Source organism: Vicugna pacos, chromosome 17, assembly GCF_048564905.1.
Source record: "Vicugna pacos chromosome 17, VicPac4, whole genome shotgun sequence".
Classification (NCBI taxonomy): domain Eukaryota; kingdom Metazoa; phylum Chordata; class Mammalia; order Artiodactyla; family Camelidae; genus Vicugna; species Vicugna pacos.
In genome coordinates, this window is record NC_133003.1 from 14,993,071 (window position 1) to 15,018,602 (window position 25,532).

The following is a 25,532-nucleotide window of genomic DNA, read 5'->3' on the forward strand; positions in this document are numbered from 1 at the left end:
GTTCTCATGGAGTTTATTCTCCAATGAGGGAAACAAACTATCATCTCCGAAATTGCCAGTGGAATCACCCAACTCCACACCGACAGCCTGCTTTTCTTCCACTTTGCTTTGTCAAGTGTCCTCGCAGCAGCTGTTCTTAAACTTCACCAGGTGCCTCTGGTACTCTGACCCCTCACTTTTCCTTCTCCATCCATCAGACTCCTTCCTTCCCCGCCCCTCCTTAGTTTGATTTTAAAATTATCATCATTATTTATTATTATATTATTACAAATTATTCAATGTATTTAAACTAAAAATACCCCAGTTTACCCATTTTTCTCATTCCTCATTTCCCACCTCTGGCAACCACCAATCTGTTCTCTGTATCTATGAGCTTGTTTCCTTTTTTCTCTTTATTTTTTGGTTCCAGATATAAGAGAGATCATATGGTATTTGTCTTTCGTTGCCTGACTTGTTTCATTTAGCATAATGCCCTCAAGGTTGTTGCAAATGGCAAGATTTCATTCTTTCGTATGGAGAAATAATATTCCATTGTGTGTATATATATACACACACCACAGTTTCTTTATTCATTTATTCACTGATGGACACTTAGGTGATTTCCATATTTCCATACCTTGGTTATTGTAAACAATGCTGCAGTGAACATAGGGTGCATGTGTCTTTTCAAGTTAGTGTTTTCATTTTCTTTGGATAAATACCCAGAAGTAGAATTTCCAGATGATATGGCAGTTCTCTTTTTAATTTTTTGAGGGAACTCCATATTGTTTTCCATAGTGGCTGCACCAATTTACATTCCCACCAACAGTGTACAATGGGTTTTCTTTTCTCCAGATCCTTGCCAACACTTGTTATTTCTTGTCTTTTTGATAATAGACATTCTAACAGGTGTGAAGTGATATCTCACTGTGGTTTTGGTTTGCCTTTCCCTGATGATTAGTGATGTTGAGCATCTTTTCATGTGCCTGTTGATCATCTGTATGTCTTCTTTGGAAAAATGTCTATTCAGACTCCTCCTTTCTTCACTTTCCTCCCTTGCCAAGTTAGAGGCTATGGCCCAACGTTTTAATCTCTCCCCAAAATACCCTCAATTCCCCTACCCTTTGAATATCTGTCTCACATTCTTGGGAAGCACTCCAACCCTGAATGAATCCACCATCTACCTCCACCATGTCTATTTCCAGGCAGTTGAATGTTACTGGGGAAAAACACACAGCAGGGCAGTAGTATTTGGGTAAAAGCAGGATTATGGTCATTATATCACTAAGCACTGTTTACTTTTGGAAAGTCATAGTTCAGTTACTTGCATTCAGATAAAGGAGAAAACCATGAACCTGAAAAGTGCCATGTATGTTTATATTACACACAACACACACATGTATTTAACATATATATCAGATTTACTTGCAAGCAGTAGAATTCAACCTTTTCGACAAACAGTTCTATGCACACAGTCATGCAACCACCACCACAATCAAAATATACAGTAATTTCATCATCCTCCCCAAATTTCCCTCACTCTTCTCCTTTGAGGTCGGTCCCCAAGCCCCTGACAACTATTGCTCTGTCTTCTGTCCCTATAGTTTTGTCTTATCTAGAATGTCACATAAATGGAATCATACTGTATGCACCCTTTTGAGTCTGGCTTCTTTCATTTAGTATAATGCACTTGAGATTGAACTATGTTGATGTTGCATGAATCAGTAGTTCTTTCATTTTTATTGCTGAGTAGTGTTGCATTGTATGCATGAACCTATCACAATTTTCCATTCATGAGTTGAAGAATATTTAGGTTGTTTCCAGTTTTTTGGAGATTATGAATAAAGCTGCTGTAAATATTCATGCAAGTGTAAGTTTTCTTTTCTCTTGAATAAATAACTAGAACTGGTATTGCTGGGACATACAGTAGGCATATGTTTAAATGTATAGGAAACTGCTAAATTGTTTTCCAAGGTGATGGTATCATTTTGTATTCCCACTAGCAATGTGGGATGCTCTGCATTCTTGCAACGCTTGGTACTGTCAGCTTATAAAATTTTATCCATTGTAATACATGTATTGTGGTACTTCAATGTAGTTTTAATTTTGATTTTTCTGTTAATTAAGGATGTCCAATATCCTTTAATAAGCTTATAGATCATCTACCAAAAACATTTATTGGTGAAGTGTGTGCTCAGTCTTTTGTCCATTTAAAAAAGTGGGTGGTTATTTTCTTACTATGTTTTGAGAGTTTAAAAAATACATCTGGATACAAGTCCTTTATCAAATATATGTTTTGCAAATATTTTCCCCCAGTTTGTGGTTTGCTTTCTCATTTTCTTGATAGTGTTTTGTAAAGAACCAAAGTTTTAAACTTCAGCAAAGTCCAATTTATCAGTATTTTTCTTTTATAGATCATGTTTTTTTGTATTGCATGTAAGAGTTCTTTGCCTAACCCAAGGTCACACAGATTTTTGCCCATGTTTTCTTTTAGAACTTTAAAATTTTAACTTTTACATTTACGTTATTATCTATTTTGAGTTAATTTTTTGTAAATGGTGTGAGATATGGATTGAGGTTCAATTTTTTTGCGTATGGATATTCAATAGTTCCAGCATAATTTGTTGAAAAGATTCTCCACTAAATTACTTTTGCATATTTGTCAAAAATCAGTTTACCATAATGTGTGAGTTTATTTCTGGACTTTCTATTCTATTTCATTAACTTATGTATCTTTCCTTCACCAACTTGATTACTATAGCCTTATAGTAAATGTTAGCATAAATTCTCTACCTTTTTTTTTTTTACTTTTGAAATTGTTTTTGGCTATTCTAGTTCCAATACTTTTCCGTAGAAATTTTAGTGTCAAACGTACGAATTTCTAGAATACATCCTGGTAGGATGGAATTGGGATTGTGTTAAGTTTGTAAGTCAGCCTGGGGAGAACTGTACATGGTGTATCTCACCATTCAATTAGGTACTTTTTGTTTTGCAGTTTTCAACATACAGATCTTGCACACATTTTGTTAGCCTTGTATTTAAGCATCTCATGCTTTGAGATACTATTAAAATAGTACTTTTGTCTATTTCAGTTGTTCATTGCCAGTATATAAAAATATAACTGATTTTTGTATATTGATCATGCATCCTGTGATCTTGCAAAACTCACTTATTCTAGCTTTTTTGGGAGGAGGTAGACTCTGGGATTTTCTACATTGACAATCATGTTACCTGTAAATAGAGACAATTTTATCTTTTCCATCTTGATCTGTTTGTCTAGTTTTTGTATGTGGTTTAAATTGCTATTTCACTTAGTTCATTTTCTTTTTAGAGAAATATTTTAACAAGATCAAGTCCTTGCCAAAGTGGCTTTCTGAATCATTAGAAGGGGTTAGATCCCAAAGACTTGAGCCCAACCAGATAAAGTGCTTGGGTCGAGATGCAGGTTCATACCTGTGTTTTACCTCATATCCTCATTTCAAGATATGTTTCATCTTTCCTTAGGGTTCACTGATTGACATACTTTATCATCAAACTAGAGAATGGGCATGAATGTGCTTTGGATTAAAGAATCAAAGAGGTTCTAATTACTCCTGGAATGATTAACTTGGGTAATTGCCCAAGATCACCAGGTACTGATGTCACCTGAGGCTTATGAGACATGAAGCCCCTGGGATTGGATTTACGTGATGGACTCAGTTCCAACCTACATTTAGGGCCAACTTCTTCTTGGAAAGAACTGACGCCCTGAAGAACAATCATGTGATGGCCATCCATGTGTGGGCCAAAGACCCATGCCTCTGCCTTCCCCAACCCTGCATGGGCCTGAGCTGTTTTTCTGCTTTGCTACATGGACTGTCTATCATTTCCACCCTTCAAAGCTATGCTACAAGAAGACAGTTAGGACATTTTATAGGATTTTTTTACATAATAGCAACCTATTATTTTCCTATTTTGAATTGGTCAAGGGAGATGATGTTACAGGGCATTTCATGTGAGCAGAGGACCCCTCTTCTGTGTCTGCAGAATCAACATTATTATTGTCAGGGGTAAGGAGCCTTAGAATAGCCCTTAGACTTAAGAGCCTTCACACTGAGCAGGGGCCGCCTCCTCCGTGGGCTCAGCTGGGACCTGCACAGCTGTATCTGACACCCCAGTCAGTGCCCATCTCCCTTGCTGGAGTGTGTGTGAGTCAGGAGCAGGAACTCTGTCTTACACTCATATCCCCAGGGCCCAACCCAAGGCTTCAATGACGTTACTGACTGAATGAGACCTAAAAATACATCTAGCAGTCAGTCTGGCCCAGTGAAAAGGGCAAGGGATCTGGCATCAGGTTGGAGTCTGAACACTGCTGCCTGCCCAAGTCACTTACTCTCTGAAAGCTGCACTTTGCCCATCTGTAAAATGACGATATTATCTACCTCATGGATTATTACTGTAAAGTGCTTAGTTGATAGTCTTATACTTCTAGGTAGGGAGATGTTACTAGAACTGTTGTCTAATGGATACACTGTTTCGCTTAATCCTAACAACTAGCTGATCCTCCCCAACTCAGTTGCTTCCCCTGGTTGAATAGGAGTTCAGGTTGCACAATTTGGCCACCTCCTGGGGCATCAACGTGGCTTCTATTGCCAGGGGAGTGCCGATGAGATAATTAGGTGCTCATATTACCCAAGATGCCACAGTGGCCCATTTGCAGTAGTACTTGCATTGGGTAATACCCAGGAAAAATGGGCTTCCATGCTAGTTTCAGTGCCCAGGGTATCATATTCAGCAGGACCTATAGAGAATTCTAATATGAACAGGCTGTCCCATGCCTGGAGGTCATGGAAGCAATCCACAAAACATAGATTCTCTCCCCAAACTTCAAGGGATGTGTTCCAACCTTCCAGGCTACAATTCACTCTGCAAGTTTCAACAAAGTATTTCTTCATTTATTTTTCCTGACATCCTCAGTCCTGTCGGAGGGGCACCAGCATTGTTAGCTTGACATATAATTTGGGGTTTTGGAGAATGTTATGGTTAACACTTGAATATGAATTTTATTTCTAATTTTTAAAACTCCCCGAATTACAGGAAAACCTGTGATCTCTGTAAGATCAGTCTCTAATGTAAAACTGTGCCCCACTGATGAGTGGTATTCTTTTTTTCTTTCTTGTTTATTTTTTTAAATTAAGAACTTTGATGGTGTTCTCATACAATTTGACATGACCTTATTTTGAAGGTGGTCACATAGACTTCTGCTATCTAAGTAATTTAATCCCTTGGTTGGAGAATAAGCTTGCAATGAATATTTTTTTGGGGGGGCCACATATTTGTAACATCTTTACTGGATGTTGTTGATCTCCTTCTTGAAAAGTATGTTCCCCATCAAAATAAGAACATGTCAATATGGTCACAAATTTACAATGTGAGTACACATTCCCTCGGGGTATATGTGCGTACATTTAGGTGTTCATGTCTATGGGCACTCCTAGTAAAAACTCCCAGGTTTTTCTAGGAGTGGGATGGTATTTTGATTTATTTATTGTGTATTTTGGGTTTCAAAATTATCGGCAACAATTGAATGGAAAAGCAATAATTATTGTACATAAAAATAGAATATCTCTTAAAGAATATCTTTGGTGGGCTCAGTCCAGGAAAAAAAAAATATTATCATATTATTTTGGCGAGTTACTTCCAGAAGTGAGAAATTAAAAAGAGAAATTTTTAAGGCTGGATTTCCCAGATGAGTAATAACCTCAAAGGTGGTCTATAAATTTACAGTCCTATTAACTGAGCATGGAGAAAGAGTATGTCACTTAGCAACACTGTGGATTTTCATGTTTCTCTTTGTAAACCAGATTGAAAAAGAAGACCAAGCCGACCCCTCGGAAGAAGTGATGGAGAAGCTCCAAATGAGTGGACAGCCTCAGCTCCCAGACTTACTGCTTATCGACCCACACGCCCTTGGGCAGGTTATTTGGCTCTGAACATGATGCAGGCGCAGACACCTGCCAACGGCCACAGCCCCCACAGCGCCGGGGCCGTCAGGCGGCCTGCCTGGAGGTGAGAGGGGGCACCTCTGTGCGTTATGCTCCGGGTGGTGGGTCCCAGTAGCATCCCTCAGGCACCAGAGCTCAGTGCACGGCTCTTCTGATCTCAGCTATGGTTCTTTCTCCCCCGGGGTGTGCACAGGCCCCCAGACCTGTAGCTCAGGAAGGCCCCAGTGCCTGCCTATGTGTTGTCCTCCAACCTCTAGGCCAGCTCTGTCCCTGGCATCCTGTTGCCTAGTCTGACTTGTGATCCTTGACCTTCTTCTTTGTAAGTAAGCCTTTACCTGGGCTCCTCTCTCCCCCTGTGCCATGGTTTCCATTTGACCTCCTTAATCAGTTCCCTGTCCTAGCCCACAGTCAGAGGAACAGTTGGCTTTGGGGAAGATCCAAATTCTTTTCTAATAAGATATGAAGCCACCAAATGCTGCAGAGCTGCAAGCAGAGTCCCAGGGAGGGCAGGGGTTGTCTACATCCACATGTCAGATGCAGCCGATCTAGGGTGTCAGAAGCTGAGAGAAAAGCCACGAGGAAGGAGCCCCTCCTGCTCCTCAGGCCGCATCTCCAGCCTCACACAGGGATTTGTGAATGTCTCCTCCTGATCTCCACCTGGGGGGGGGGGCGGGGGGCAAACACTCCCTCTGAGCCTTGTCCAATGCATCTGGACAGTCTTAACCCCAGAACTAACTGCTTTGCAAAACGTGAAACCTCTGGCGAGTAAGGCGGACTCGCGCACAGTGCCCTCCCCCTTTCCCTCTCCCGAGGGCTCCTGGAGACCAGGCTGCCGAGACGGCCCCTGGGAGGCAGCACTGCTGCCGTCCCTCCCTCCCTCCCTCCCCCCACCTCAGGGACACAGGCAGGCGGCCCCCAGGCGCTTTCACAGGACCAGCAGGGCTGCTCAGAGAATTGCTGTTTTCAGGCCATAGAGCCTCAAGTTCCTGGGGGGGCCTGAGGTCTGGTCACCCCAACTCCATGCTCTCCCTGGCTGGGCCCCCCACACACTGCGTAGCAACAGGAAAACTAGGAGAGGAGAATGAAGAGTGGGAAGGGGTGAGTTAGGGCAGGTGAGCAGGCCAAGACTTCCCTCCCTGCGCTGGAGGCCATTCCGTGGGGGGTGAGGGCCTGAACCCAATTATAATGGAGCAGGACTGGGGCGGACTTCTCACCGCCTTCTCTTTTAGATTTGCTCCCACTGTCCGTAGCCCCACACTCTTGCAAAGAACTTTGGTCCTGAGTATGGGCTCTCAATCAGGGACATAGGAACTAACCCCCCCAACTCTACCCTGGTTCTACCACACTCTACACACATACATATGCTGGGGGGCAGCCCCCAGGTTAGACGGAGGACCCTTAGATCACCTGGTGCTCCTGTGGATTGGGGTGTGTGTGTGTGTGTGTGTCTGTTGAGGAACTTGGCTTCAGGAGAATATCTCAGGGCTCTCATTTTCTCTCCCAGGCACAAACACTGGAGAGCCCTTCCAAGTCCATGCCCTTCCAGCACCCTGACCCCTGAAGCTGATCAGAAGAAAAGACTGGACTCTAACACGCTCCCTCAGGGGCTGACCTTGACTCTGGGTCCCACTGTGTGCCCAGCAGTGGCCTCTTGGGAGCCCCTCTTGGGCTACTTTCCCTACTCAGCTCAGAGCTGAGGGACTGAAGGAGCGGGTTGAGGGGATCCGTCTCTTCTCAGGCTCTGGCGGGGTCCATTCCAGAAGCCATTCCAGCTTGTTTTGAGCTCCTGATTTGCTTATTAGCTTTTAAAGTTAGGATTGAAGGGTGAAAGATAGAGGATCAGATCCTCCACCCACTCCAACTTCTACCTAGGAGGCCCATGGAGGGTACAAGGCTCATTATTCTTCCAGGCGTGGTCCTCTTCACTTGTCACTCAGAAGCCCTTTCCCTTCCCAGCAAGACCACACTCTCTTTCCTCTTTCTATTCTCTCCCTTTTTGTGTGTAAACAATACGTTGTCACATCTATTCCATGCTGGTGCCAACCTCAGGGCTCCGTTCTTGCTGTTCACTCTGCCTGTGCTGTTCTGGCCCGAGATCTTTGCACTAATGCCAGCAGCTCAAATATCATCTCAGAGAAGCTTCCCTCGGGGAGACAGCGTGATTTTCATAGTTACTCTCTCTCCCATCACTCTAGTTTTGTTTGTCTTCACAGCACTTATCACCCTCTGAAATTATCTTGTTCATTTATTTATCTGTTTATGGCTTGGGTCCCCTTCTCCTCCTAATGTAAACTCCATGATTGCCAACACCTGTTGACTGCCATGTTCTGACTTCCCAGCGCTAGAGGGACCTCAATAAATGCTTGTTGACTGAATGGATGTTTGTTTGTTATTTTTAAAATAGGAATAATTTTCCAAAAGTTTAGATCCTCTTGAGAAATCAAAGGTGACTATTGTATCAAGCTGCAAGGATCCCTGTAGGGTGACCTTGCAGGGCACACTCTGTGGGAGTGAAGGGAGGTGAGGACAGGGTTGCGTGAAGGTAGATGCAACTCCTTCAACTGAGTTTAACCAGGAAGGGAAGCAGAGGATGGGGCAACAGCTGGAGCGTCCCACAAACTCAGCTGACACTGGGGCATTTGAATACTGCTGGGAAGGAGGCAGGGGGGGGGTGGTGTCAGAAGAAAGAGGAGGAGATAGTTGGTGGAGTTGAGAACTGAGGAGGTTGGTGGGAGGAAGCCGGGGCACAGGTGAGATCAGGCGCGGAGTCGGCGTTCCTTCTCAGTGGACAAAAGGGAAGGAGGAAAGGAGAGTGTAGACTCTGGCCAGTGGCAGGAGCTTGTGGCATTCCTGCCTATAGCTTTGATTTTCTTTGGAAGTGGGAGGCAAAGCGGTTTGTTCACAGCTGGTGGTTATGGTGGTGTTGGATGTCAGAGATATGAGGACAGCGGAGAGGATTATAAAGAAATCAGTTCATATAAGTTCTTTGAAATCGTCTAAAAAAACCTTTCTCCAGATAAATTCAATTAACTATTTAGTTAACTTACAGTTCAAGGCAATATTCTGCCATTAAGTCGTTGCCTACAACTTCACATTTAAATGTAAATCTAAGGTCTAAGCTGGAGACTCATATGGTCTCAGATGGAAGATATAATAGTTGGAGGAAAAAAGGCAGAGTCTGATCTTCCCAAGGAATATAGAATCAGGAGCAGCTTTCACTATGGGAAGCTGCAAAAGTGCTGAAAGATCACAGTGAGATGGGGCTGTGCTGTGAGACAGTGATTTGCTGAATGTCCATCTGGGCTGCTGTCCTAACACAGAGAAATGTGAAAACTCTGAAAGGGTCCTGGGGGAGCTTCTTGCCCGACTCCATGGTACACATCTCAGTCCCACTAATAACATCATTAGCAGGTACTTATGATCTCTGCTTAAATAAAATGAAGTGTTTGTTTTTAACAGACAAAGATGATGCCGTTGACCTAACAGTAGGGTGTATATTTGTAATTTGGAGATATTTTGCATACTGACTCTTCTTATTTGTAACACAGGTACACACTTGCAAGAGTGCTGGTTAAGGATAGTGATGACATTTCTTTTTATTAAGTATCAACTATGTATCTATCCTGTACCACGTAGTGTTTTATGTTTGTAAACAGGAGAAGTTGGTTATGGTCTCCAGGGCCTTTGAAACCATAACCTTGACCTTACTGCTATTATGTTGGAACCTAAAAGTTACCAGACTGAGCTTGGGGGAGCCCTGGGGTACTTGTAGATGCCACCTTACGAGATGAGGGGAAGGTGGAGCTGACAGGGGTCCAGGTCACTTCCACGTCAACTAAAGCAGCTTTTAGGGTCTATGTTGACTTCTAATTTTATGCAAATAAAGGGTCCCACTGGGGTAGAAGAGTCTGACAATCTCCACTTTCACGACTGAGAGAAAATATTGATAGAATACTTATGTTAGTAATTTTCTAAATGGTTTCTTGAATTGAAGAGTGTATTCTTTGGCATCACCTTGTAGGTTTGGGTTTAGTTGATGGGTCTTTCAGCAACTAATTATCTCCTCTTAGGCAACAGTTCATCTACCACCAAGTTGAGTGTTTTGACTTTTTATCAAGGTTTATCCAAAGAACGGATGAGCAAAAGGATATAGATTAGCAAACAGTCCTGATAATTATTCCTACACTTTTCCTTTTAAGCAAATCTATGTAAAAGTATTACATTCAATGTGGATTATATTCAACCCCATCTCTGTTGCACAAGCTACGTTCACTATATAAACTACAGTAATAGTACAGAAAAAGGGTCTGAGGAGAGTGGAGAAAATGAGAGGCTACAGCTGAAGGGGTGGTCTTACCTATAGCAAATCACAGATCGATCAGATTTGAGTGATTTGATTCAAAAAGATCTCTTAGCAATAAAACTAAGCTCTAAAATAGTATTAATCTAATTACCAAAGTAACATTCACACTGGATTTTTGAAGCACTTGAACTGTCCCAAAGGTCCATTCATAAACTGAGACTGGAAGCCAATGGGAGCCAACAGTGATATCTGGAGAGGCTCCTCTCTGGAATCCAAAGGTTGTATGTATTTTGCAGATAGAGAAAGGTCGATCATCTTAAATAATTAAGGTCAAGAAAGATGGTACTTCCTTATGGCAAGAGGGTCTACGTTTCTAAAGTCTCTTTTAGCAAGGAGATATAAGCTCACCAGGAAAAAAAGGTTGGGAATGTCTGGGTTCATGTTTGAGAAAGTGGCTGATGGCAGTGGAAGTTCTTTATGTGTTGAATTAATGACAGATATTCTTGATAAAGACAGGAAGTCATTGGCATCAGCATTAGCCAAACCAGCCCTCCCTGCAGACAGTAAGAGCTCCTGGGGCCATTCTTTGTTTGTATTGTTTGCTTTCCGAGGGGGAGGTAATTAGGTTTCTTCATTGATTTCTGCTTGGAGGAGGTACTGGGGACTGAACCCAGGACCTCTTGCATGCTGAGCATGCGCTCTACCACTTGAGCTATACCCTTCCCCCATGGGGCCATTCTTTGTTAACGAAGCCACACTAAGGCCAATATTAGAGGCAGATATTTTCTCAGACACTGAACATAGTCCTTTGGTCCAGGTGGTGGTCCATGCATAGCCCCATGTTGACCTCCAGGCAGATCTGTTCCAATACTGATGAAATGGAGATATTCCTATTGTGTCCACCTTCAAGGAGGGTTGGGTAGTCTGTCATTCAGAGGGTGTGGGATTCAATAGACATTCTGGCAATTTTTCATCGATTAAGTCATGTTTGCTTGCAGATCAGAGGGTAAAGTTTTTCCTGACACCTCATAGGTCCCTCTACTCAGGTGGCAGCCCATTCTCAACTAATTCCCCTGCAGGTGTGCCTCTTCTATAACAAGAAAGAGTTGGAACAGCACTGGGGTAGAGTGGGTGGTAAGGAGCCTGGCTTCCAGGACCTCTCATTGATGGGACTTAGTGGACTTCCTGGATGTGATTTATTTCTGAGATCTCTATAATACACCAATCCTTGGGTTTGCTATCTGCAATTTCTGTCTCCAGAAGGCAGTATCTCTCTTCTCTCCAGAACGAAATCTTAATGCATCAGAAAGAAAAAGCCTGGTGTCTTGGGCTTTTTTTTTTTCCCCACAAGATGATCCAACAAATTTTTATATAATCTATCTTCACTATAATTCACCCTCCGTTTCTTGAATTCTCTGTGAACATCCCCATCTGCAGCTGATGGCTTCTGTTCTTTCTCTTCTGGATTGTAAGCTTTTTGAGTCAGACCCTTGCACAGAATCTTAGTTTTCTGCTGATGGAGATCATTAAGGATCTCTGCTGCCAGCTGCAAGATTTTGCATTTATTTTCAACTAGAGCTTTGGCCACAAGCAGTGAAAAAAAGGAATCATTTTCCAGCTTTTTTCTTCCAGCTGATGCCTTGCTGACACCTCATTATTTGGCTTGGAATGTTAATGGTGTCTGTTTTCCTCAACTCTTGTTAACGCGGATTTTGGTACCATCTGAATTCCCTGACTTTTCATCTTCTTCTGTGGTAATCTGCCAACCAAATCTTTATGTTTAAAATGATCCTGCTCATTTCCTTCCCTATGGCTTTCCTCCTCAGATGCAAAGATCATGATGACATAGTTTTAGCTGCATATTTATTGAGAACTTCAGCTCCATTGCTTTTCTAAGCCATGGCTTCCTTCTGAGACTTGAGATGGTATTTGGTTTGCTCACTGATCTCAGTGGGTAGGGCTGGGAGGGCAAAGGAGACCACAGCCTTCTCTCCACTCTGCCCCCCTCCAACCGCCACCCCTTCTTCTCCTTCTAGCTCCTGCCTCCCTTCCGTCTCTTTCCTGCACTCATCTGTTTTCCTACAGCTTAAATTCCCCAAAGAGCTTGGTGTTTAGATTTCCAGCAGAGCCACCAACAACCTTTATACAATTTTCTTGCTCTGGGTTTCACACCGTCTTCACTGCCTTCTCCAGGTCTTGTTCCCAGCTGCTAACTGAGATCTTGCCCAAACTGGCACCACTTTGATTCATGCAGGTCTGTACTGTCAGGTGACCAAGGATGAACCTGAGAGGGGTGCTGACCCACATCCGGGTGCACCCTGGCTCCAGGTCTCTCCAATCCCAATTGTCTTTGCTTCCCCAAATGGCCTGTGTCAAAGGGCCATCATGCCTTGCAGATGGGCTCTCCTGAGTTAGGCTGGTTCCGTCACTGCTGAAGCTACCTCCCTAACTTGCTTTCACCTACAGTTTTAATTTGCTGAGACTTTCACTGTCTCAAGTCTTCAAAAGTCCTCAAATACTTGAACCCAGCTTTTCACGTGATGCCTTCCCCTTTCTTCTGGTGTAAGTTTCCCTTCAGTGAGGCTTTGGAGTCCTAATAAGAGAACCTCTGGAGTCCAAAGGAAGAGCTGGGAGCATTTAGCATCAAACGTGTGTGTGTGTGTGTGTGTGCGCGCGCGTGAGAGAGAGAGAGAGAGAGAAAGAGAGAGAGAGAAAGAGAGTGAGAGATTCTTCCCTTTATGTGGTTTCTTTTGTGCTGTTTCATGTGCTCTGGGAGAGGTGGGTTCCCTCCCTTCCATTCCCTGATTCCCCGTCTTCCTTGTGCTCAAAATAACAAGCAGATGGGAAGTCCAGGGCTCCTGGCAGGGGTAAACCCTGTGGTGCTCCTTGCCCAAACAGAAGAAGGTTTGGTTGGCATGTCATTCCCATTTCCTGCCTCAACTTGTGAAGCTCAAGTTGCTGTGAAAATGAAACACTTTCATGTACACATATCACCCAACAAAGCTTCATAAAGCTGTTTCTTAAGGCAGCTCTGTTTTCTGAACACTTCTAACCCCCGCGGGGATATAACTGACTTAGAATAATGTTAGGTAGTGACTTTCTCATACAAGGGGTGCATTACGGCAATGAACTTGTTTAACCCAGGACATTATTTACACAGAGGTAAAAATCAAGTATGTGTGTGTGTGTGTTTTCTTTCTAAATAGAAAACTCATTTTGTCTCAACATCTGAGCCCCTATTTATAAATGTTTTTGGGGACTACCTGACCTTTGCCCTCTACCCATGTTTTTTTAGGAGCTCTCCTTTCACATGGGACCCTGGAGCAGTAAGCACTTTTAAACTTATACCCAAGAGGTCAAAACAAAAGAGTCTGTCCTCAAGTTCACAGACAAGCTGCTCACCACCAGTGTCACTGGCCAATAAGGTCAATATTTGGGGACTGAATAAGTAATGAAAACATATTGAAGGAAAACTGGTTTAGAGATTTACTGAGTACTATGTAAGTAAAGACTCAGAAGTGAAAGTTCCATCCATCGGGCAGAGTGGCCAGACCACCACTTGAGACGCTCGAGCTCACACAACTATTCCAGCAGATGGCTGAGCGCACCCGAGCGTGTAACACCATCTCCTCCATCCACACGGGGCTGGCTGCCAAGGCTACAGGTGCCCTTGGTGTATCCTGTGTTAGTGAGCGCTCGCTTTATTGGTTGGCGTTCTCGTAGGTGGGAGGGTTTGGGTACAGGTCTGCGCCAAAGGCACAGGACAGGGGAGGCTCTCACACGCTCAGCAGACGTGGGAGTTGACCACGGCAGCTATCACTTAACCCTTATTAGGAGAGGTGGCGCGTGCGGTGGTTCAGTGTGAGGGATCTGAAAATAATCAAAGCTGTGGCCACACCCCTGCCTGAGTGTCACTGGCTGTGTGAAGTTGGGTAAGTGGCGGGAGCTCTACAGGCTTCATTTTACAGGCGAGGACCATTGAATAGGAAAAGCATGTACAGTAATGAGCACAGAGCTGGCACGTAGGAAGCGCTCCCTCGGTGAAACAGGGAAACAGGATGCTCATCTCCTAGTCAGAGTTCTCATCACCACTTGTATTTACCTCCTGTACTACCTTGTATGGCTGTCACCTGTCTCCGTCATTAGAACGCAGTCCTCAAAAGAGCAGGGACCTTGGATTCCATACCCCTATGTTGTCTCTCATTCCCCTCGATTATACGATATGGACAACTGTCATTTTCTGGGATTTATAGAAACAGCTTGGAAAACATGGCCTTGAGGGGGGAGGGTATAGCTCAAGAGGTAGAGCGCATGCTTAGCACACACAAGGTCCTGGGTTCAATCCCCAGTACCTCCCCTAAAAATAAACAAATGAGTAAACAACCACCCCACCCCCCCGAAAAAAAAAAAAGAAAAGAAAACATGGCCTTGAATCCCCCCTCTGGCTCCCTTTTCAGCACCCATATCCACCATGCTATTGACTTGGCCGAGTGTGGATTTGGCATACTTTCCACACTGCTATGATGAGCAGACTTTACCCAGAACTGGACCATCTTTGCAACTCCTTTTTAAAAGAGAATAATAATAGTAAGAAAAGGATCCTCATTAACATAAATGTGTCACTGTCTTTCTTAAGATGCGCGAGGTATCAGCTTTTGCACAAAAGGTCCCAGATGCTGCACGACTTGCAGCGAGACACTTCCTCCTGAAATTTTCAGCTTGCTCTCGTCCTCCAGATCATCTACTTAGGGATTATGTCTGTGACTTTGACAAAAAAATGTGATTATTTTACACGTCCTGGCCCCAGTGAGGATTAAGGCATTTCGTTTGAAAGGCTGCAGCCAGAGACTCTAAGGCAGTGTAAGACCAAATGTGAACTAATGCCATCTGCTCAGAGCAGAAGTGGGCAGTCCTTCCTCTGTTGCAGGGTTCTCTGCCTTCACTAGTCAGAGTATCTAGACATAGATAATAATACGAAGTCAGACCCCCCACGGAGCCTCGCCACCATCCCACAGAGTAACTCTCACGACCAGGGTGCTTGATCTTACTTAAGCTAACAAACAGCTGGCTTTTGGAAAATAATCCATTGAACTAAACTTCTTTGAGCCTACAATTTTTTTCTTCTGCCCTGAGCAATATTCCTATGAGTATTTCTATTTAGGCTTTATCCAGTATTAATATTTATAAAGTAAAATTTCATTTGAATATATTAACCTCTAATATATACCTTGATTTTTTTTTTTTTTAGGAAAGTTAATTATCTGGTTTCTAAACATACACTCAACTTCCTGATACTTCACACATTTTGGTGATTTTGCAAGAATTTAATACCTTCACATGAAAGCAAATACAGTAAATCAATAAGTTTTCCAATTGTTGGCACTGAAAGTAGTGGCTCAAAAAAAGTTTCATGAACATGGGCAAGAAGACTGGATTCTGGAAAGGGCATTTATTTCCCTAACAAAAACTGGGCTGGGACATGGTTTTGTTTCTCATCAGCTGTCTGCCTTTGGTCAAGTCATTTAACCTATCAACATCTTGGTTTCTTTAATTGCAAAAGTGGAAGGATGACGCCTACCTCACCTTCCCTTCCTCACGGGGCAACTTGGTAGAACAAAGATGATGAAATTTTTAAATCTAAAAGATTTAGCACACTTAGATGGAAACAAAATTTCAGAGGGACAATTATGAAGGGAGCTAGTGGACAGAGGTTACTTTTTAGTCATCTAGAACTCCAGGAACCTGACTTCTGGGGTGACTTCTGTGATCAGTGTAGCCAATCTGTTTATTGATATAGAACAATGTCTGGAGCCATATTGCGATGAGAAAAAGGATACATTGGTCCCATACTCTGGACATAAAACCATGTGTACACTATAACGTACCCCCTGGCTAAATAAACTGAACGAAGCTCCCTGAGGTAGGGCAGGCGTGAGGAACACGAACCAAAGTACTTTGCCTTGCCAAGTGGTGTTTACAGTCCTGGGGTAGGGCTAAAGAGCTCTGGCCAAAAGAAGGGGAATTTAGGAATTGTGGGATGGGGGGGAGCAGGAGAGAAACTCCCCCGGAGTAAAGCATATGAACAGAAAGATTTTAGAAAGAGAATTTAAAGATTTGATGGCAAAATCTAACTAAGTTTTACCAAATGGATTCTGAGATATGTCCTCTCTACTTCAATGTTTCTTGAAGGCTGCTTTTTTTCTTTTTTCTTTTCTTTCTTTTTTTTTTTTTTTTTTTGAGTAGGCTTTTCTCGTTTGGGGATGTGCTAATGCTGAGTATGAACTCAAGGAGCCCTTAGGTTAGGAGCGGAGTCCACTCCAGATTGCTGGGCCACACTTGATTTTCCTGTATGACTGTACTATCTGCTCCAAGACACCTTTCCCCACTCCATTTGGCTGTTATAATGGCACCAGGCATGAGCTAACTCCTCCCATGCCCAGTGAGTGGTAGGGTCTTCAGCTTCATGGTAGGGTTGTAGGATATCTGCTTTATTATCAAACCCAAGAACTTTCCAGCAGAGGAAAAATGGAGAGAAAAGGGAAGAGAAAAAAAGGGCACACTAAAAAGCCAGCATTTAGAAAACAACTACTACAGAAAGCATGATGCTAGGACATTAGGAAAGTTACTCCAAAAATTCAGTCCCTACGGATGCCGAGATAGCATAGCAAATGGGGAGGCAGAAGTGACTCGGGGGTTAGGAGATCCAGGTTCTAGTCCAGATCTGTCATTAACTAGTTATGTTACTCCAAGCAACTCACTCTGTGGTCTTTGATTTACCCACCTATATAATGAAAGGATTAGATTAAAAGACCTTTGTGAAATCTTCCAGTTCTAAAATTCTGTGATTTACATGGACCATGTTGTCTTTGGCTTGAATAAAGAAAACATAGATATAACACAGGGACACTCAGATTCACGTGGTTTCTGTGCTGGTAGTGAGAGAGCACACAAACTGAGATGCTCTATTTCCCAAGATGGAAATCGTTGGCAGGCGGAGCCTATTCAGAGTTTATCCACTGATGGACAATGCTTTTGTCTATTGCTTTTCTTGGTTGCCTCTGTCTTCCATCTTTCACAGTGGTTGGGCTACATCTTTTCAGTCCGCACATTCCATCTGCCCTCTACCACTCCTACACCTCCAGTCAGTAAAAAAATGAACTCTGAGTAGAACTTCTTAGAGTGTCCTCCCCCACCGTCCCCACTCTTTCTCTGTCTCTCTCTCTCCCCCTCCTTATTTCTTCCAAAAGCTCCCTTTCAAGACTCTCAGATGCAAGGAACAAAAACAAAGAGGATGCATCTGCAAAGCATGGAGAGGGCAGGACGGAGAGTGACCAAAGCGATTTCTGTCTTTCTTAGTTTCTGTGCCTACTCTCTGGACCAATCATGTGAACAGAGGGAATGAGTTTCTAGGATGTGCTCAGCTTCAGACATCTACCATCCTTTTGGTCAAGGAGCAGTATCTATTTCTGAATAAGGTGGGGGAGGCCAGTAGAGGATGCATGGACACAACCATTGGGAGAATAATATTGAGTTCGAGTTTGACAGGTTTTTTTTTTTTAACCCCAACAGTATTTTGAAGATATCATCCCATTGTCTTCTGACCTCTATAATTGACATGAGAAATATGTTGTCAGTCTACTTGTCCTTCCATTGTAAGTAAATTGTGCTTTCCCTCTGGTTGCTTTTAAAATTTTTCTCTTGGTCTTGGTGTTCTGAAGTTTCACTATGATGTCACTAAGTATGGATTTATTTTTATTTTTTTTGCTCAGGACTCAAGTTTCTTCAATCTGAAGATATATATCTTTCTTCAGGGATATGTAAAAACAAAGATATTGTTGAACAACCATTGTAACGGCAAAAATTAAAAATTATCAAGTGTTGGAAAGGATGTAAGCCACTGATGAGAATTCATAAACTATTACAACATTTCTGGGGTACTAGCAAAACAGGATATTCTATAACCTATGATCAAGTAATTATAATTTTAGGCACCAATCCTGAGAAAACTTGCATTTATAGAAAGAAAAAAAAGATACATGTTCAGTGAAGCACTGTTTGCCATTGAAAAAAGAGAGAGAAAGAAGTTAATCAAAATATCCATCAACAGAATGAATGAATCGGTAATGTAATATTCATAAATGAAACCCTGAATAGCAGTTAAAACAAACGAATCAAATATACTCATACCAGGTAGACAAATTTGGAAGACAAAATGAGGAACATAAAAAAGCAAAAAGTAGATGGTAAATACAATATGATGTCCTATGCATAAATTTTAACCACCCACAATGCTATAATTGTCCCAAATGCAGAAGCCATATGATCTCACACTCTCTCTATAATGCAATAGAATTTTTTAAAAAATGACAACAGAATAAAAGGCAATCCAAGAAATATCTCTAGTCTTGGAAACCAAAAAGAAGACTTGAAATAATTCCTGGATTGGAGAAATAACAGAAATTAAAAGCTATGTAGAAATGATCAACAATATATTAGCCAGATACAAATGCATCTGGGGCAGTAAGGGAGATGAATGATCAACCTGGGGTCTCTCCAAGGTTATAAGTCTTAGAAAACAATACTTGTTCTGAGTCAGTTTTTAAATCTGGGCTGTACTGGGCTTCTGCTAGTTTCTGACATGGGGAAGGGGGGAGGAGCTAGAATATACCTCCCCACCCCCCAACCTTCCTTTAGTAAGAGGTAAGAAAGCACAGTAGAAGATACTAGAATGTTGTAGAATGTGGAGGGATGTAAAAAGGGCAGTATTAGATGGAGGGAAACTCAGAGCTAAGGTGAGCGAGGGCGTGGGGTCAGTTTTGTGCTGGGAGCTGTGGTGGCCATGCACAGGCAGGTGCCTGAGACACCAACAAGGCCATGGATCTGTATCTTTGAGTGAACACAGCCAGACCTAGCCAAGCTTGAAAGGCAAGTGAGAATATAGGGGCAGTGCCAGAGGCAGTGCTCAAGGAGAGGGAGTGCCAGGTAGTAGGGAGGAAGCGTCTAGACTCAGGTGAGCTCTAGCTCTGAACATCACACTCCTGGAAAGAGGAAGCAGGCCAGGTCCTGTCCCAGGGCAGTGGGAGGGCGAGGCCAGGTGTCTGGCTTCCCCACCTAGGGACGTCACTTCTCTGGGGAAGTGGCAATAAAAAGGCAGGGAAATCGAGCTACACAGAGCCTTCAGGTAGAAATGTTCCCTGCCTACATTCAGGTGCTAAATGAACAATAAAATGAGAACCTCTACTGTGTACAGTTTCCAGTGATGAGATATCTGAGTCCATGCCATTCCTGGGAATAACACTGGGGGTGCCATGACAGACCACTACAGAGAACAAATTAGCTGGCCAGCCCCACTTAGACCCAATAAGGAAACAATATTCCTTTAGTCCATGTTAGATTTTGGCAAAGCCAGACCCCACACTCCAAACTTGCTGGGTTCTGTCCTCCATATTATCCAGAAGACACACAGTTACTACAGAACATGACACTGAGGAGAGAGCATGGTGTGTAGTAATTCATATAAAAAAACCCCTGCATATCAGCACAGAAATGTTAATGACTAGAAATTGCTGAATTCTCTATGTTGTCTGTTGTGGAAATAAAGCCCTCTGGGGATGGATCAAAAACATCTGGAAATTACTTGAAACTGGTGAATAACTAAATGGAATTATAACTAAAATGCACTCTAATCCAATTGTATTTTTTGTCTTTTAAGGGTTGGTTCCAGGGAGCACTATGCAGTAAATATTACAAAAATTACAAAGCTCCAAAAGTTACTCTATGTAAATTTGTTTTTTTTTAAATACTTAACCAGTATCTATTCAATGCCTACTAAGTGTAAATCAACCTTTTTTTTTTTTAAATGGAGGTACTGGGGATTGAACCTAGGACCTCGTGCATGCTAAGCACACACTCTACCACTGAGCTATACCCCTACCCTCCTCTATGTAAATTTCTTGAGTGGGAATTCTCAGCCATAATGTTTGGCATATTACTCTGATAATTCTGTATGTCAGTTGATTTTTATGGTCTGACATTTTGACCCCTTTGGGGAAAACTGAGATATGTACCCAGAATTGTCCCAGTAAATGCTTAAAAACTGGCCTTCTGGGTGGAAAGTCCTGATTGATAGTGTTTGCCAATTTCCATGGTGTAAATACTTCCACTATGGCTGATTGCAAGCCATGAATGGGTATCACTGAATGCAGAATAGGAAAGAGATGTGCACGGTCGACCCTTGAGAGTTGGTACAGGCCACTGTATATACCCCATGGACCTGTGTGAAACTACAGGTTTTTACTAAAAATGTTGTCCCCTAAATATAAAATGACATGAGTGAAAGAAAAAATATAAAGGGAAAATAAATTCAAATTGGGGAGCGCTAATGGAGGAAATTGACAGAGGATTTTTTATAACTTTGAGAAGTGTTATTTGTCTATATTCTACATTTTATTATTACCTTTTATTAAGCAGATGGGTACCTGTGTCTCACCCTGAGCATTTTGACCTCTTAGTTTCTTTGGTGTTCCCCTAGATGGAGCCTAGGGTTTCTTTCCTTTCAGATATTGGTGCTAAGATGAGGACCAAAGAATCGATGGAAACCACTGTGAAGCCGGTTTCAGGATGGCTGAGCTGAGGGTGGAGACGGAAGAAAAGACGTGGAGCCTTCTGCATTTGGGGAGGCGATACTCATATTTACACTTACGGTTTGGTGTGATAACATATTGCTTTTAAAAATTTAATGCTAATGGAAACAAGAAAAGTAAGTTGTTCAAAAATTGAAAAGATGGATTAATAAACTCTTCTATTAGAGTAAGGCAAGAAGAATTTATTACAATCGAGGTGAACTGGAAATACGAAGAACCCCTGGACATATTTTTAAAGGAGGCTTTATCTGTTCTGTCCCTACGGTGATTTATGCCATTGGATATCTTTGCTGCCATCTGCCATATTCCAGTCAGAATGTGGGACAAGTTTATTTGTAGGACTAGTGCTGTGGTTTCTAAAACTATTCTCCAGTGAAAGGAACAAATGCCCTTAGAGGAGAGTTGATTCTATATTTCTGGGCAGGGGGAAAAAACCAATCAGGATTCCTTTGTGAATTCTAGATGTTGAAAGAAAGCAAGGTTGCATTAGGATATCAGAGCATCACAGATTCATAATGATGCAAAGAGAAGATGAAACAGAACTGCCTGAAAAACATAGCCTGTCTCTGAAATTGTTTACTGAAAAGGCTGTCTATTGATTAACAGAAATTATGAGAGTCATACACTTATTTTTTTAGAAGCAAGAGTTTGAAAATGCAGGATGCTGTCTTTTTCTATTAGGAGAGGAACCTGAAGCAGGACACAGTCAGAAGGGGTATCTATCACAGGAACAATATTGATATTCCAAAGGTCTCTGGGAAATGTGGTTTATTTGCTAGAAAAGGATGCAAGCGGACTAGAGGATTTTTGGTGATGCCAGGGATGACCTTTAAAGGTCTTAAAGGATGGCCGTGAAGAGCTGTCTCTCTTATCTTCCCAGCAGTAAATTACAGTCTTTCCTAAGTGTGGCCAGCAGTGATTGCACAGCAGACAGAGGCATCCTCTGAAAACTGTGGCGCTCTCTCAGCCAGCACACATGCACGCCTGCAGGTTGTGTCACGCTTATGGCCACTTACCCAACAATGATTCACTTTGCACAAGCAGGGGCTCTACATTCTATTTCCATATTATTTTTATTACCACGTGGCTGTGCCTCTCAGATGGCAAATCTGAACCAGCTTCTCTACCTGCAGGAGACTCACCGTGCCTCACTACAAGGGAGGAAGATCCTACAGATGTCAGAAAATGTTAGGTGGACCCTGATGCACTGGAAACTTTGATAATCAAATAAACAAGAAAGCATGTTGGTGAAGAAGTATCAAAATCAGCTAAAAAGTAAAAGGAGAAAGATAAAGAAAAAACATGCCACAAAAATGTACATTTTAACTGAGTTTCTCTTTCTAGGGAGATTTTTAAAATTAAGGAAGCATAGAACATAGGTGCAGTAACAGAAAGTAGAATGGTAAGGGGTAAGTTTGGTCATAAATATGTAAGGAAAAACATGCTTGCACTAAACATTACCAAAAGTACAAAAATCAAGTGGAAAAACAGGCCAATATAATGCAAGCTGATGTTTACAAGAACTAAATGTATGATCAAACAAGTGAAAAAAGATCATTTAAACGCCAATTGGTGTTTGTGATAACATCTGGTTCTTTGCAAAATCGGTATCTTAGACGCATACTATATAGTTTACAAAAAATTAGAAGGAAACCAACAAGCAACAGGTTTATCATCAACAAAGGACAGCACAGTGCCAAATGTGCAAGGAGGTCAAACCCTCCTCCCAAAGGAGCTGGTGGAGGGGCCTGCACTGGGCAGGAAGTCAGCACACGCTGGGGCTGCCTGGTGGGTGGCAGGATGGAGGTGCTGGGTGGAAACCAAGTGGGGTGAAAGGAAGAACAGAGAAAGGAGAGGAGGGTTTGGGGTTTATTTAAATACATAAGTCCAAGGATGGGTGTCTGTGAGCCTCTGAGTACTGCCCGTGGTCAGGGTCAGTCACGCTGGATTGTGTCAGTCACGCGGGATTAGCGATTTGTTTTACTTACTCTACTTCTCTTCCGCCCATGGGTGTCACAGTGAGAACTCACCCCAGGGGTTTGTGAGTCAAACTGGACTCTTAGTGATGGAGGCAGCCTACTGCTTTAAGCAAACTGCCCTCGTTCCTAACATCTCTGAAGGAAAGTTGAGACCCCTGGAGGGAGAGTAAAAAAGGGGAGCTGTCAACATGTGAGCATCAATCCTGTCCTGGCTCTTTAAACAACTGAACATAATTTGTGGCTGTTTGGAGGACCCTGCTCCGAGCAGAAAGGTGGCCCTGTGACAGTGGATTTCAGAAATATACTTCCTGTCTACAAGGATACACACTGAAGTGACGAACATACATCTCTTGCACAAACAGAGGGCTGAAGGCTCTGGGAAGATGGGGTGGAGACTGAGTGGAAACTACGTGAGAGTAGGAGAGGAAACGTAGTGAAAATTGGTGAATAGCAAGCAGTGGCAAATTTCAGAAAACATCGAGAAACCAAAACCTCCAAAACAGTGAATATACCCACCTCCCACAGACAGACAGTCAGGAAAGTCCAACTAATTCAATGCTGAGAAAAATTAAAAGGAGCTGATCCAGCATGAATCAGTGTAAACATAAAATTTAAAAAGGTGAGCAAAATTTATAAGGAATACCAGAAAACCTTGCAATGTGATGGATGAACATTCTAACCAAATACCTTGTTATTAATTAAAAAAAAAAAGATAAAAACCTTGAGACATCAGTTGCCAAGCAGAAATGACACACCCAGGGGAGAAGATACAATGTGAGCTGTCAAATAAATAAATACATAAATAAGAATAAAAAGCAATAACTCAGTACAAAGCAACCTTGCAACACCCTCGTTTATCTTTTAATTAGTAAATTCTATCAGTCACTATCTGTAAGGGTTCTGGCCAGGAGTCGAAGTGCCTCAGGCATCCCCTAGGAGGGAGGGACAAGTGCAGACCTGCCATAGCACCATTCTTCCCACAAATTTTCTGAAGAAGAAATACACACACAAAACAAACAACTATAAACTGCAAAACTATTAAAATATGAGTTAGTGCCAAAATGTAGTATTTAGTGAGAGTAGCGCTCTTTATATAATGCTAGTGTGTCATCAGTACAAAAATAATGAATGTTTATGCACAAAATTACACAATGTTAACATTTGTAAAACTGAAATTTCAGGATATGAAAGCAAATAAAGATCAAAACACCATCTCAGATGACTTTAATTTACGTCTCTGAGTCCATAACAGAACAAGTAGACAAAAAAAGTAAGCAAGGATATAGAAGTCTTAATAATACAATTGATAAAGTAGATGTAATGGACATACATGGATTGACATTATTCCTGAAAATATAGTTGACTGAAGATCAAGAAATTGTCCATTTTACAAAGAAGACATACAGATGGTCAAACAGATACATGAAAAGAGGCTCAACATCACTAATCATCAGGGAAATGCAAATCAAAACCCCAATGAGCTATCACCTCACACCTGTTAGGATGTCTATGATCAAAATGACAAGAGATTCAAATATCGGTGAGGATGTGGAGAAAAGGGAACCCTTGTACACTGTTGGTGGGAATGTAAACTGGGACCGCCATTATGGAAAACAGTCTGGAGGTTCCTCAAAAAAATTAAAATAAAACTACCATATGATCCAGCAATCCCACTTCTGGATATATATCCAAAGAAAATGAAATCACTATTTCAGAGATATCAGTACTTCCATGTTCATTGCAGCATTATTTACAATAGTCAAGATAGGGGAACAACCTAACTGTCCATCAATTGGTTAAATGGATTTAAGAAATAGAATATTATTCAACCATAGAAGAGGAGAATCCTGGGGAAGGATGGTGTAGCCCACGTGGTAGAGTGCATGCTTAGCATGCACGAGATCCTGGGTTAAATCTCCAGTACATCTTCTAAAAGTAAGTAAGTAAGTAAATAAATAAACCTAATCATCTCACCCCTACCAAAAATTTTTTAAAGTATTTTTTTAAAAAAGAGGGAAATCCTGCCATTTGTAACAATATGAATGAAACTGGAGGGTATTATGCTAAGTGAAATAAGCCAGACAGAGAAAGACAAATACTGTGTTAGATCACTTATATGGGGAACCTCCCAAAAAAGTCAGACTCAAAGAAACAGAGAAAAGGATGGTGGTTGCCAGTAGCTGGAGAGTGGGGGAAATGAGGAGACGCCGGTCAAAGGGCACAGACTTAAGTTTAAGAGAGTCAGTTCTGGGGGTCTAATGTACAGCACAGTGACTGTCTTATACACTTGAAATTTGCTAAAATAGTAGATCTTAAACATTTTCACCCAAAAAGTGGGGGGATGTAACTAACTGAGGTGATGGTTGTATTAATATACATGATTGTGGGGATCACCTCACAGTGTAGGTGCATATTAAATCATCACCATGTATGCTCCAAATATATTACAACTTTATTTGCCAATTATGCCTCAATAAAGCTGGAGAAAAATTCTTAATAAATTCCATAATGTTAAAAAACAGAAAACAAATTTTTTTTAAGTTTTCTTTTTTCGGTGGGGGGAGATAATTAAGCTTACTTATTTATTGATCTATCTTTAATAGAGGTACTGCAGATTCAGCTCTGGATCTCGTGCATGCTAAAC

At 42.0% G+C, this 25,532-nt stretch overlaps 1 protein-coding gene across 1 annotated transcript in view; it reads left to right on the plus strand.

Moving 5' to 3' along the window:
• The window catches only part of MOBP (myelin associated oligodendrocyte basic protein), a 31,274-nt gene extending 22,936 nt beyond the window's left edge, over window positions 1-8,338 (plus strand). The window contains exons 3-4 of the transcript XR_001458659.3: window positions 5,823-6,027; window positions 7,468-8,338. The gene's annotated coding sequence lies outside the window, so the exon portion shown is untranslated. The remainder of the gene's footprint in view (window positions 1-5,822; window positions 6,028-7,467) is intronic.
• The last annotated feature ends 17,194 nt before the right edge of the window (window positions 8,339-25,532 follow it).